This window comes from Ovis canadensis, chromosome 1 (assembly GCF_042477335.2).
Source record: "Ovis canadensis isolate MfBH-ARS-UI-01 breed Bighorn chromosome 1, ARS-UI_OviCan_v2, whole genome shotgun sequence".
In the NCBI taxonomy this organism is placed as follows: Eukaryota; Metazoa; Chordata; class Mammalia; order Artiodactyla; family Bovidae; genus Ovis; species Ovis canadensis.
Genome location: NC_091245.1, coordinates 27798259 through 27812145, shown reverse-complemented (window position 1 = coordinate 27812145; position 13887 = coordinate 27798259). Strand labels below are relative to the sequence as shown.

Sequence of the window (13887 nt, the reverse complement as noted above, 5' to 3'; positions counted from 1 at the left end):
ACTTACTTAACCTAGGAATTTGTAAGGAAGGGATTTATGATACATTTAGCCCCTCAGAACTAAACCTTTTTCACTGTTCCTGTGAATAAACTATCCTTGTCTAACTCAATGAAACTAAGCCATGCCCTGAGGGGCCACCCAAGACGGGCAGGTCATGGTGGAGAGGTCTGACAGAATGTGGTCCACTGGAGAAGGGAATGGCAAACCACTTCAGTATTCTTGCCTTGAGAACCCCATGAACAGTATGAATAGGCAAAATGATAGGATACTGAAAGAGGAACTCCCCAGGTCAGTAGGTGCCCAATATGCTACTGGAGATCAGTGGAGAAGTAACTCCAGAAAGAATGAAGGGATGGAGCCAAAGCAAAAACAATACCCAGTTGTGGATGTGACTGGTGATGGAAGCAAGGTAGGATGCTGTAAAGAGCAATATTGCATAGGAACCTGGAATGTCAGGTCCATGAATCAAGGCAAATTGGACGTGGTCAAACAGGAGATGGCAAGAGTGAACGTCGACATTCTAGGAATCAGCAAACTAAAATGGACTGGAATGGGTGAATTTAACTCAGATGACCATTATATCTACTACTGCGGGCACGAATCCCTTAGAAGAAATGGAGTAGCCATCATGGTCAACAAAAGAGTCTGAAATGCAGTACTTGGATACAATCTCAAAAATGACAGAATGATCTCTGTTCGTTTCCAAGGTGAACCATTCAGTACCACAGTAATCCAAGTCTATGCCCCAACCAGTAATGCTGAAGAAGCTGAAGTTGAACGGTTCTATGAAGACCTACAAGACCTTTTAGAACTAACACCCAAAAAAGATGTTCTTTTCATTATAGGGGACTGGAATGCAAAAGTAGAAGTCAAGAAACACCTGGAGTAACAGGCAAATTTGGCCTTGGAGTACAGAATGAAGCAGGGCAAAGGCTAATAGAGTTCTGCCAAGAGAACGCACTGGTCACAGCAAACACCCTCTTTGAACAACACAAGAGAAGACTCTACACATGGATATCACCAGATGGTCAACACTGAAATCAAATTGATTATATTCTTTGGAGCCAAAGATGGAGAAGCTCTATACAGTCAGCCAAACCAAGACCAGGAGCTGACTGTGGCTCAGATCATGAACTCCTTATTACCAAATTCAGACTTAAATTGAAGAAAGTAGGGAAAACCACTAGACCATTTAGCTATGACCTAAATCAAATCCCTTATGATTATACAGTGGAAGTAAGAAATAGATTTAAGGACTAGATCTGATAGAGTGCCTGATGAACTATGGATGGAAGTTCACGACATTGTACAGGAGACAGGGATCAAGACCATCCCCATGGAAAAGAAATGCAAAAAAGCAAAATGGCTGTCCGAGGAGGCCTTAAAAATAGCTGTGAAAAGAGGAGAACTGAAAAGCAAAGGAGAAAAGGAAAGATATAAGCATCTGAATACAGAGTTCCAAAGAATAGCAAGAAGAGATAAGAAAGCCTTCCTCAGTGATCAATGCAAAGAAATAGAGGAAAAGAACAGCATGGGAAAGACTAGAGATCTCTTCAAGAAAATTAGAGACACCAAGGGAAGATTTCATGCAAAGATGGGCTCAATAAAGGACAGAAATGGTATGGACCTAACAGAAGCAGAAGATATTAAGAAGAGGTGGCAAGAATACACAGAAGAACTGTACAAAAAAGATCTTCACAACCAAGATAATCACGATCGTGTGATCACTCACCTAGAGCCAGACATCCTGGAATGTAAAGTTAAGTGGGCCTTAGAAAGCATCACTACAAACAAAGCTAGTGGAGGTGATGGAATTCCAGTTGAGCTATTTCAAATCCTGAAAGATGATGCTGTGAACATGCTGCACTCAATATGCCAGCACATTTGGAAAACTCAGCAGTGGCCACAGAACTAGAAAAGGTCAGTTTTCATTCCAATCTGAAAGAAAGGCAATGCCAAAGAATGCTCAAACTACCACACAATTGCACTCATCTCACACGCTAGTAAAGTAATGCTCAAAATTCTCCAAGCCAGGCTTCAGCAGTACGTGAAACGTGAACTCCCAGATGTTCAAGCTGGTTTTAGAAAAGGCAGAGGAACCAGAGATCAAATTGCCAACATCCGCTGGATCATCGAAAAAGCAAGAAAGTTCCAGAAAAACATCTATTTCTGCTTTATTGACTATGCCAAAGCCTTTGACTGTGTGGATCACAATAAACTGGAAAATTCTGAAAGAGATGGGAATACCAGACCACCTGACCTGCCTCTTGAGAAACCTGTATGCAGGTCAGGAAGCAACAGTTAGAACTGGACATGGAACGACAGACTGGTTCCAAATAGGAAAAGGAGTACATCAAGGCTGCATATTGTTACCCTGCTTATTTAACTTCTATGCAGAGTACATCATGAGAAACACTGGGCTGGAAGAGGCACAAGCTGGAATCAAGATTGCTGGGAGAAATATCAATGACCTCAGATATGCAGATGACACCACCCTTATGGCAGAAAGTGAAGAGGAACTAAAAAGCCTCTTGATGAAAGTGAAAGTGGAGAGTGAAAATGTTGGCTTAAAGCTCAACATTTGGAAAATGAAGATCATGGCATCTGGTCCCATCACTTCATGGGAAACAGATGGGGAAACGGTGTTAGACATTATTTTTCTGGGCTCCAAAATCACTGCAGATGAAAATGACTGCAGCCATGAAAATAAAAGATGCTTGCTCCTTGGAAGAAAAGTTATGACCAACTTAGATAGCATATTCAAAAGCAGAGACTACTTTGCCGACTAAGGTCCGTCTAGTCAAGGCTATGATTTTTCCTGTGGTCATGTATGGGTGTGAGAGTTGGACTGGGAAGAAAGCTGATCACTGAAGAATTGATGCTTTTGAACTGTGGTGTTGGAGAAGACTCTTGAGAGTCCCTTGGACTGCAAGGAGATCCAACCAGTACATTCTGACAGAGATCAGTCCTGGGATTTCTTTGGAAGGAATGATGCTAAAGCTGAAACTCCAGTATCTTGGCCACCTTATGCGAAGAGTTGACTCATTGGAAAAGACTCTGATGCTGGGAGGGATTGAGGGCAGGAGGAGAAGGGGACGACAGAGGATGAGATGGCTGGATGGCATCACTGACTCGATGCACGTGAGTCTGAGTGAACTCTGGGAGTTGGTGATGGACAGGGAGGCCTGGTGTGCTGCGATTCATGAGGTCACAGAGTCGGACACGACCAAGCGACTGAACTGAACTGAACTGATTGATTAGTGCATGCCTGCTAAGTCACTTCAGTCGTGGCCAACTCTTTATTACCCTAGCGGCTGTATCCCCCTAGGCTTCTCTGTCTATGGGTATTCTCCAGGCAAGAATACTGGAGTGGGTGGCCATGCCCTACTCCAGGCATAGGAGACGTGGGTTCTATTCCTGGGGGATCTTCCTGACCCAAGGATTGAACCTGAGTCTCTTATGTCTCCTGCACTGGCAGCTGGGCCCTTTACCACTAGTTCCACTTGATAAGCCCTGATTGATTTTATAGTTTGTGGTATTCGCTCCAGATTCTTGGTAGGGTAGAAATGATTTTCCTTGTGGTGGTTCGGCCTTTTAAGAACTATTTGCTTTTTCTATTATCTTCCTTACTTGACGCTAGGGGGCGAGCTTGTCATTTTTCTGCAGATGACATGATCCTTATTTCTGTCATCATTTAAGGTTAGGGCTTTCAGTTTTGCAGCTGTTTTAGAAGAAAGGCATGCTGTATGAAGGTACTTGTAAGCACAGCATGCTTGTTTCTCAAGCTGATATAAGAGAGAGACTTTCCCAAGAGCAGAGAAGCTTTAAAGAGTGAATTCAGTTTTAAAATATAAAGTAATTTCTGTTGTGGTTAAGATAAGTGGTGTAGACCAACAAGCGTATAAAGAATTCTCAACATCACCAGTCATTCAGTTCAGTCAGTTCAGTTGATCAGTTGTGTCCGACTATTTACGACCCCATGAACTGCAGCACGCCAGGCTTCCCTGTCCATCACCAACTCCCAGAGTTCACTCAAATTCATGTCCATCGAGTCAGTGATGCCATCCAGCCATCTCATCCTCTGTCGTCCCCTTCTCCTCCTGCCCTCAATCCCTCCCAGCATCAGAGTCTTTTCCTATGAGTCACCTCTTCACAGCAGGTGGCCAAAGTATTGGAGTTTCAGCTTTAGCATCATTCCTTCCAAAGAAATCCCAGGACTGATCTCTTTTAGAATAGGTTGGTAGGATCTCCTTGCAGTCCAAGGGACTCTCAAGAGTCTTCTCCAACACCACAGTTCAAAAGCATCAATTCTTCAGTGATCAGCTTTCTTCACAGTCCAACTCTCACATCCATATGTGACCACTGGTAAAACCATAGCCTTGACTAGACGGACCTTTGTTGGCAAAGTAATGTCTCTGCTTTTGAATATGCTCCCTAGGTTGGTCATAACTTTCCTTTCAAGGAGTAAGGGTCTTTTAATTTCATGGCTGCAATCTCATCTGCAGTGACTTTGGAGCCCAGAAAAATAAAGTCTGACATTGTTTCCCCATCTGTTTCCCATGAAGTGATGGGACCAGATGCCATGATCTTTGTTTTCTGAATGTTGAGCTTTAAGCCAACATTTTCACTCTCCACTTTCACTTTCATCAAGAGGCTTTTTAGTTCTTCACTTTCTGCCATAAGGGTGGTGTCATCTGCATATCTGAGGTCATTGATATTTCTCCCAGCAATCTTGATTCCAGCTTGTGCCTCTTCCAGCCCAGTGTTTCTCATGATGTACTCTGCATAGAAGTTAAATAAGCAGGGTGACAATATACAGCCTTGATGTACTCCTTTTCCTATTTGGAACCAGTCTGTTGTTCCATGTCCAGTTCTAACTGTTGCTTCCTGACCTGCATACAGGTTTCTCAAGAGGTTTCCCATCTCTTTCAGAATTTTCCAGTTTATTGTGATCCACACAGTCAAAGGCTTTGGCATAGTCAATAAAGCAGAAATAGATGTTTTTCTGGAACTCTTGCTCTTTTGATGATCCAGCGGATGTTGGCAATTTGATCTCTGGTTCCTCTGCCTTTTCTAAAACCAGCTTGAACATCTGGGAGTTCACGTTTCACGTATTGCTGAAGCCTGGCTTGGAGAATTTTGAGCATTACTTTACTAGCGTGTGAGATGACTGCAATTGTGTGGTAGTTTGAGCATTCTTTGGCATTGCCTTTCTTTCAGATTGGAATGAAAACTGACCTTTCCCAGTCCTGTGGCCACTGCTGAATTTCCCAAATTTGCTGGCATATTGAGTGCAGCATGTTCACAGCATCCTCTTTCAGGATTTGAAATAGCTCAACTGGAATTCCATCACCTCCACTAGCTTTGTTTGTAGTGATGCTCTCTAAGGCCCACTTGATTTCACATTCCAGGATGTCTGGCTCTAGGTGAGTGATCACACAATCGTGATTATCTTGGTTGTGAAGATCTTTTTTGTACAGTTCTTCTGTGTATCCTTGCCACCTCTTCTTAATATCTTCTGCTTCTGTTAGGTCCATACCATTTCTGTCCTTTATTGAGCCCATCTTTGCATGAAATGTTCCCTTGATATCTTTAATTTTCTTGAAGTCTGGGAATGCAAATCAAAACCACAATGAGATAATTACCTCATACCTGTCAGGATGGATCTTACCAAAAAAAAAAAAAATGTGTTTGGAGATTATGTGGAGAAATGGAAAGCCTCATACTTTGTTAGTGGGAATATAAAATAGTGCAACCACTACTGCATATTGAAGACAATATGGCAGTTTCTCAAAAAATTAAATGTAAAATTACCATATGGTCCAGTAATTCCACTTCTGCATATATATCTGGGAGTATTGATAGTATTGATAGTATTGAGTCTCCAAGAAATGCTTGTACACCCACGTTTATAGCAGCATTCACAAAAGCCAGAAGGCAGAAGCAACCCAACGTTTGTAAATGGGTGAATAGATAAGACAAAATGTATATATGTGCAATGGTATGTTATTCTGCCTTGAAGGGAATTCTGACATGCTATAAGATGGATGAACTTTGACATTATACTCAGTAAAATAAGCCCGTCACAAAAAGAAGTATGTATGATTCCGCTTAGAAGAGCTATTTTGATCTTACAAATACCTTAACTCATAAACGGAAAGTTGAAGGGTGGTTGCCACCTGTTAGGAGGTGGGGGAAGAAGGGAGTTGTTAATGAGTAATACTGTTTAGATTTTGAAGATGAAACGTTCTGGATATAAACCTGAGCAAAAATGTGAATATAATTAACATTACGGAACTGTATATTTTAACATGGCTAAATTATGTTAATGTGTATTTTACCACAGTTTGGGGGTTCCCTGGTGGCTCTGTGGTAAAGAATCTACCTGCAATGCAGGAGACACAGTTTCCATCCCTGGGTCAGGAAGATCCCCTGGAGGAGGAAATGACAACCCACTCCAGTATTCTTGCCTGGGAAATCCCGAGGACAGAGGAGCCTGGCAGGCTGTGATCCATGGGGTTGCAAAAGAGTCAGACATGACTTAGAGACTAAACAACCACAATTTTTTAAAAACTGTAAACATTTAATTTTTTTTTTAATGTGAGATTTGAAGGCTTATGTTCTCATGAAATGCAGTTGGGAGCAGAGTAGAAGAAACAATTATCCCTCACTATCCTTTATCACCTACCAGCATACTTCATTCAGCTCAATAGCATTGTGTAACTATTTTTTAAGAATCACATCTTTTCAATTGAATAGTGTGTTTTGTAATCTTGAAAAATTGGGTTAACTTGAGTTTTGGTGTCAGATATGCTGGGCTATTTTTTATGGACCAGTTCCTGCATGGGACCCATGATGCCAGTCTTCTTTGGATCACATACTGAGATGGGGCCAGGAACAATGGATTAGAATTAACAGTATCCAAATATTATGTTTCACAATAGTTATTAAATGCAAATAATAATATATTGTCCAGCAGGGTCCAAGGCCATTGCATACCCATGTTGCTATGGTAAGGGATAGGTTGATGAAAGCATTGTTAGGTTTCTCACTTTTGTGCAACCTTTGAGGCAAGGTTTGAAAAGGGGTTTTCATGCTCTGGTCTGAGCAAGCAAGATCATTACTCTTGTCTTCTGGCCAGCAGGCTACTATTGCCAACATTTTCCCTCCATCCCAGGCTTGGGCTAGGTGGTCTAATGGGGAAGAAGTTTCATAACTGCCCAGTGATTTGTGTTTTCATTTAGTGTTCTCACTAAAATCTCACATTGCTGTGAGAAAGAAAGGGAAGTAGGAGTCCCAGAGAGGGAGAGGGGAGGGGAGGCGGGGGGGTGTCTCAAGATTGGGATTTTATCTGGTGGGTCATGCAGAGTCACCGATGAGTTTTGAGCAGGAGAATGAAAGCACATTTGGAAACCAGATCACTATGGTGTGGAAAATGGATTAAAGAGCCTCGTGGGAGTAGGAGGAGAATGGAATTAAACATGGGGTTAAAAAAAAAAATTTCCAGCCTGGGCACATGGATGGACCCAAGAGCCATTCATATTGATTTGGAACTTATGAGATCGAAATGGTGACAAAAAACAGTTTTGAGCTGTTTGCTGGTTTGTTTGTTTTTTGTCAAAGTTTTATGAAACTGCTTGAAAAATTTTGTGAAAGGCAGCTTGGCAGAGGGACAATTTCTAGACTTTAGCCCCTACGGATGTGAGAAACTCTAACTTAGTTAAAGAATTACTAAGTGTGCGTGTTAAAGAATGAGAAAATACAAATTAAAAAATAATTTATGTTTTTAGAAAACATCAAGGAATCGCTTTGGGGGAAAAAAGGTCAAAACTGCTTTGGCTTCCTGACATTTATTTTGCAATTTAGATCTCTTATTTTGAATTCTACATTAAGGTTGGGGGTGGCAGACTCTTTCCAGTTCTTAGGTCTAAAGGTCTTAACCTGGGTTTCAGTATGGGTTTTGCCTTTTATTGTCTGTGTGACCTTGGGCAAGTTACCCGACCTTCTGGGTCTCAATTTTGTCACCTCTCTCGTGGGGATAAGAATACCTTCTACTAAAGTGGTTAGGAAGGTTAGCTCTTAAAGAATGATAACTTTTTCTTTGAAAAGATGTTTATGGGACCAGATTTTACAGTTAGATCATTGTTTTCTCTCCACGCGGCAACATGAGCTTGTGAGGTAGTCTAGCTTCTAAAACAGGCTGCCTCTGCTGCCATTCTGTTCACATCCAGGGAGCTGATGGGCCTCAGCTCTCTAGGGGTGTTCAGGGCATAAAACAGCTGCAGGAGGCAGGCCTGGTGTGGGGGTAGGGGTGGGCCTGCCTCCTTCCTCCTCCCTTCTCTCTGCCCCAGTGGAGACAGAGTCACCGAGAAGAGTTGCACCTGCTGGGGGCCCAGAGTGGAAACTATTCCCAGCTGGTGCCCCTCCCCAGGCTTGAGGAATGGTGATTGTGTTACAGTTTATAAATCAGGCCTCCCCACTGTCTAAAGGGGAAAGGCCAAAATTCCTTCCCCAGCATATAAGTCTCCCTACCCCCACAGTCCCTCCTTGGTATTTAGCCCCATCTTGCTCCTAACAGGCTTCTACAAAAGGGAACTGCCTGGAGTTTCTGTACTCCCCACCCCTGCTCCACCCATCCCCCCTCAAAAAAGAAATAACAAAAAACACCCAGGCTGGTTTTTTGTTTCTTTTTTTTCAGCCGAGCTCTTTGTTTTGCTGGTTCTTCTGTAATGCCCTTCTACCTTTCAAGTAGAATACCCTTCATCTTTTAAGGTTCTGGTAGCATTTCCTTCATCCCCCAGGCCAGGATAGAGGCTTTCTCTGCCCGCTAGTGGCCCAAGTATCCACTTATCAGTGCTGACCACATGGTGTTATTTGTGTATTTATCTTCTCCACATCCCATAAGACTCTTAGTTCCTCATGCACGAGGACTTGAGCCTGGGCACATACTAGGCCATCAGTGGCTGCTTATTGAGACTAACAGCACAGAGTAGCATCTTAGCCTCCCAACCACCGCAAGACAAATCAGCCCCAGGCTCCTCTGCACATGCAAGAACCTGTGTTAGCTGTAGGGCTGCACTGGATTTGAAACTAACTGCTCATCAAGAAAAGCTCCTGGGGCTCCTCTGGTGGTTCAATGGTAAAGAAAGCAAAAAGCGAAGTCGCTCAGTCGTGTCCAACTCTTAGCGACCCCATGGACTGCAGCCTACCAGGTTCCTCCATCCATGGGATTTTCCAGGCAAGAGTACTGGAGTGGGTTGCAATTGCCTTCTCCACCTGCTAAAACAGGAGATGCAGGTTCAATCCCTGGTCTGGGAAGATCCCACATGCTGAGCAGCAACTAAACCTGTGCACCACAGCTACTGAGATTGTGCTCCAGAACCCAGAAGCCACAACTATTGAGCCCATGAACTGCAACTACTGAAGCCCTCTTGCTCTAGAGCCTGCACTGCACAACAAAAGAAGCCACTGCGATGAGAAGCCAGTACCTGGCAACTAGAGGATAGCCCCACTCTCTGCAACTAGAGGATAGCCCCACTCTCTGCAGCTAGAGGATAGCCCCACTCGCTGCAACTAGAGGATAGGCCATACAGCAGTGAAGACCCAGCATAGCCAAAAATAAATAAGTAGGAAATAGAAAAGCTCCTGTCTAAGCTGGAGCTAGCGCATGAATGGATCAGTACTCTTCCTTCAATTCTGTTCAGAAAGGTGACTTTTACAAAAACAATGTTTTTGAAACAAAGAAAATGCCCCAATACAGGCCACCCTGATACCTTAAAGAACATGCTCAATAACTTAATGCCAAAAAACCAATATTAATATCCTCATGGCTAAAGAATCACAAGTACGAATATGCCACACCTTTTTCTTAGAATACTAAGAATATCTTTCTTGAACTTCTAAGAATTAACGGTCATTGCCCATCATTATAATTACCTTTTTTCTTGTTTGTTTCCAAATTAACCTAAGAGGTTCCTAAGACAGGGATCAAGAATTCTATCCTCTTTGAAATCCTTCAAAGACCTCTTTTCCCTTATAGCGGTGTTGACTTTTATTCCTCAGTCTCTTGGGGTATCTACTTAAAATAGAGATTCTTGGGTCTACCTAGATGTACTAAGAGAAAATTGGGATTTTTTTCTTTTTTGGCCATGCCTGTGGCTTGCGGGATCTTAGTTCCCTGATCAAGGCTCGGACCCACTTCCTACAGTGGAAGCATAGAGTCCTAACAACTTGGCTATCAGGGAATTCTGCTAAATCAGGATTTTTAAATAAGCGAATCACAGGAGATTCTTATGCACCCACTCAAATGGTATATAGTCTGAGTTCCTTGGCATCAAGACCCCCATGCAGTCTGAACTCCACTGCTTCAGCTCTTTGCATAATAATTCCATCAAAACATCTTGTCCTGGTTGGCACAAGCCCAGCCTACTCCTACCAGCCCTTCAAATCTCAGCTCAGGTGTCTAGGAAGCCCTCCTGGACAGACCTGGTCTGTGGTGCTATGACAGTCCTTGTGCTTCTCACTCTAGCTCTTTTCACATGGTTTAGAACAGGCTGTAAGTGTGTTAAGCACATGAATTGTATCTGACTCATCTATCCCCAGGGCCTAGCTCAGAACCTCACAAATAAGGTACTAAATAAATCTTTATTGAAGGAAGAGGAAGGGAAAGAACTCTGGGAATAAATCTTATCTTCCAGTGGTCCATAGGATGTTGAAAATGTAGTGTTTTGGAGAAGAATCTGGATTTACATCATTTCTCTGTCACATACAAAAGTGCTACATTATCTTTCTGAGCCTCATTTTCCTCATGTCTAATCTAGGAACAGTATTTACTTTTCAGGGTTAATGTATGGGTTAAAGGGTAAAATGAGATAAAGTAAGTGAGGTGCTTAGCTTAATGCCTGACACATTCTAAATTGTGTAATAAGTCGCTGAGGGACTCTCTTCTGGAACTGGAGCTAGGCTTACTCTGTACAGCTCTGGAGAGTGAAATCAGGCCCAGTGGATGGAGTCTGCAAGGAGGAAGACTTTTCATAGAGGTCTGAGTAGAAGGAAGAACAGAATGGAAAGACATGGGAGTAAGTGAACGTTCTATCACAGGAGCATGCAAGCCGAGGGTGGATGCTCACCTGTCAGGGCTGATGAAGAGGTGACTGAACCTACATGGGGTTTGGAGTGGGGTGTGAGAGTGGTGAAAGATGGGAGCTCCATGAGGGGTTTCTTTTCAGTGCCTCCGTAACTCATTATTCATTCAACCAACACTGAGATTGTCTCCTTGGCTGGACCCTAGGCTGGGCACTGGAGACATAGCTGAATCTGACAAGTTCACTATCATTTAGGAGCTCACGGTCTAATGATCGTTTACTGAGCATCTACTATGTATCAGATGCTCTCATCCTCTCAACAGTCCTCTGAGGAAGCTTTTATTCTCACCATTTTTCAGCCAAATTAAAGCCCAGGTAGACAAAATAACTTGCAAAAAGACACACAGATTCTGCAAGTATGCATCTGGGGTTAAAATTGAATCCCTCTTTCTCTAAGGCTGTCAGTCATCCAGATGTTAAAAATTCCTTGAAATCTCTAGGAGATTTCCCAAGTAGCACCCTTCTGGGCACCAAGTAGATGCTAATGAACACAGTTAAAAGGCTGAGGTCAGCTTCAGGAGGACATGGTCTCCCTGCAGCACACTCTGTGCCTCAGGGTTCTTTCCAGCTTGGGCTATGTGGAGGGCCCGGGAGAATATGCTGAGGTCAGAGCTCACCGCTCACATGACCAGCCAAGCTGCCTGGGTCAGGACTCCCTGAGGGAACTTGAAACCTGGCTGGGTTCCATCAGCTCCAGGAATAGCAGCTGACCCTGCTTTCCCCAAGCCGGTGGCCTCCGATCAGGTTCCAGGAGGCCCCAGCAGACTCTGGCCCTCAGCAGCAGCAATCTTTGACCTTGATGCTGCTCTGGGGTGGAGTAATAAGGTTTATTAAGGGTCCCCTGTGTGCAGGGCACCTTCTGGAGGAAGGGACATCCTCGGAGGGAGGTCTAGGAAGTATAGGATCCATTTTACAGATGAAGAAATTGGGGCTCAGAAATACTAAGAACTTGTCCAAGGTCACAGTGAGTATGTAGCAGAGCAGGATTTGAACCTGGAGTGCCTTTGCCAGTGACCCTGCTTCTGTGAGAAGAGTCCTCTTGAGACCCCAGAATCGTCCTGGGCAGAGGAGACGAATGACATCAACTTTCAAAGTGATGTTATTCCTGCAAAGTGCAGACCATCTGCTAAGAAACACAGGATTTAAGAGCCAGCAGAGATCCCCATTCACTTGAGCCTATTTCCTCACCTATAAAATGTGAATCACACCCACATGGCAGGTGAATAAGCATAAGCATAGATTTTGGAGCTAGGCAGGATTAAAATCCTGACCCTGACATTTCCTAATGATAAGACCTTGGACAAATCACATCGCTGCCTCTCTCAGCCTGTTTCCTCATTTTTTTGTTCCACAAATAGCTTTTGAGCACCTACTGTGTGCCAGGCACTGTTCTAGCAGTGAAAAAAATCAGACAAAAATCGCTACCCCTGTCAAGTCTTTATTTTAGAGTTCTGGAAAATAACTCATAGGATTGTTACAGGGATTAACAATTAAATGGGGGAACATACAGTGGTGTGATATGTCTGGTAACGTAATGGTGTCTGGCAAATAATAAGTAGTTAGTTTAATGATATGATTATTATAATGTGAACCTGCCTGGTGAGTGCTCAGTGAAAAAACATTTCGTTTGATACTGAATTTAACCGTTTAGTAGGTAGAGGAACTGGCACCAGAGAGGGCATGCAATGCCTCCAGTTGTCTAGCAAGGTGATGCTAAGTACCCAACTCCTAGTCTGGTGTTTGCACCAACATCCACTAAACCCAGAGGGCAGTCTCTGACAAAGGGAGCCAAGGAGACAGGGAGGAGGACTGAATCTTACAGCTACTGAGGTTTCAGGTAGGCTTGTAGCTAACTGATAGAGTCTAGAGCCCAAGTGGGCTTTAATGCTCTTCATGTCAAATGCTTCCTGATTCTCAGGTGTGGCAGGAGTTTCCCAGGTCCCGCCTCCATGTGGGCCCACGGCAGGATGGGCTGAGGATGGGGTGAGGTGATGAACAGCTGAAGATGCTGGGTGCTGTGCAGTGCCAGTTTCATGGGTATGCCACCTGGGTGATTGCACAGGGATCCACGCTCAGTTTAATGCTCTGCCATCACCGTCTTGAGATTCTTAATGATTTTTGAACAAGGGGTCCTGCCTTTTCATTTTCATTTCACTAGACGCTACACACTTTGTAGTTTATGTAGGCGCCGTGGTCTGGGATGGGAGGCAGCCAGGCCTGACCTATGGTGGTTCTGGGACTTGTCAGAGGCTTGTCAATCCTATGGGCCAATGACTGAGTCACCAACAGACAGGAAAGAAGCCAGATCAAGTCCTACCATAACAGGTCTGATCTGTGACTGCAAATCTCTAAGAGGTGGTAACCAGGCAAGGGAAAGACAGCCTCTAAGGAGGTTCTGGAGGTACAACAGGAACCCACAGAGAAGGAGCTTGATCTGAGGGGGATTTCAGCTCAGTGTGAGAAAGGCTTTTCTTATAGTAAAAATGTAACCCTAATATGTAAAGCATAGCTCAATAAAACTGTTAAAAATACAATCATAATACTGGCAGCTAACCTCAACTGAGTGCTTACAATGAGCAAGGAGTTGTGCTAAGCTTCACTGAAAATATAGAGGATAGCAGAGTGGTTGAGAACACAGGCTCTGCAGCCACACTGCCTGCTTTCAATCCTGGCTCCACCACTTATTAGCTGTGTGACTGGGAGCAACTTAATCGACTTCTCTGTGTCTCTGTGTCTTCATCAT

General features: G+C 43.6%; 1 protein-coding gene across 1 annotated transcript in view; it reads right to left on the bottom strand.

Moving 5' to 3' along the window:
- Nucleotides 1-13887, bottom strand: part of SCP2 (sterol carrier protein 2) — a 981293-nt gene that overhangs the window by 402072 nt on the left and 565334 nt on the right. The window lies entirely within an intron of this gene.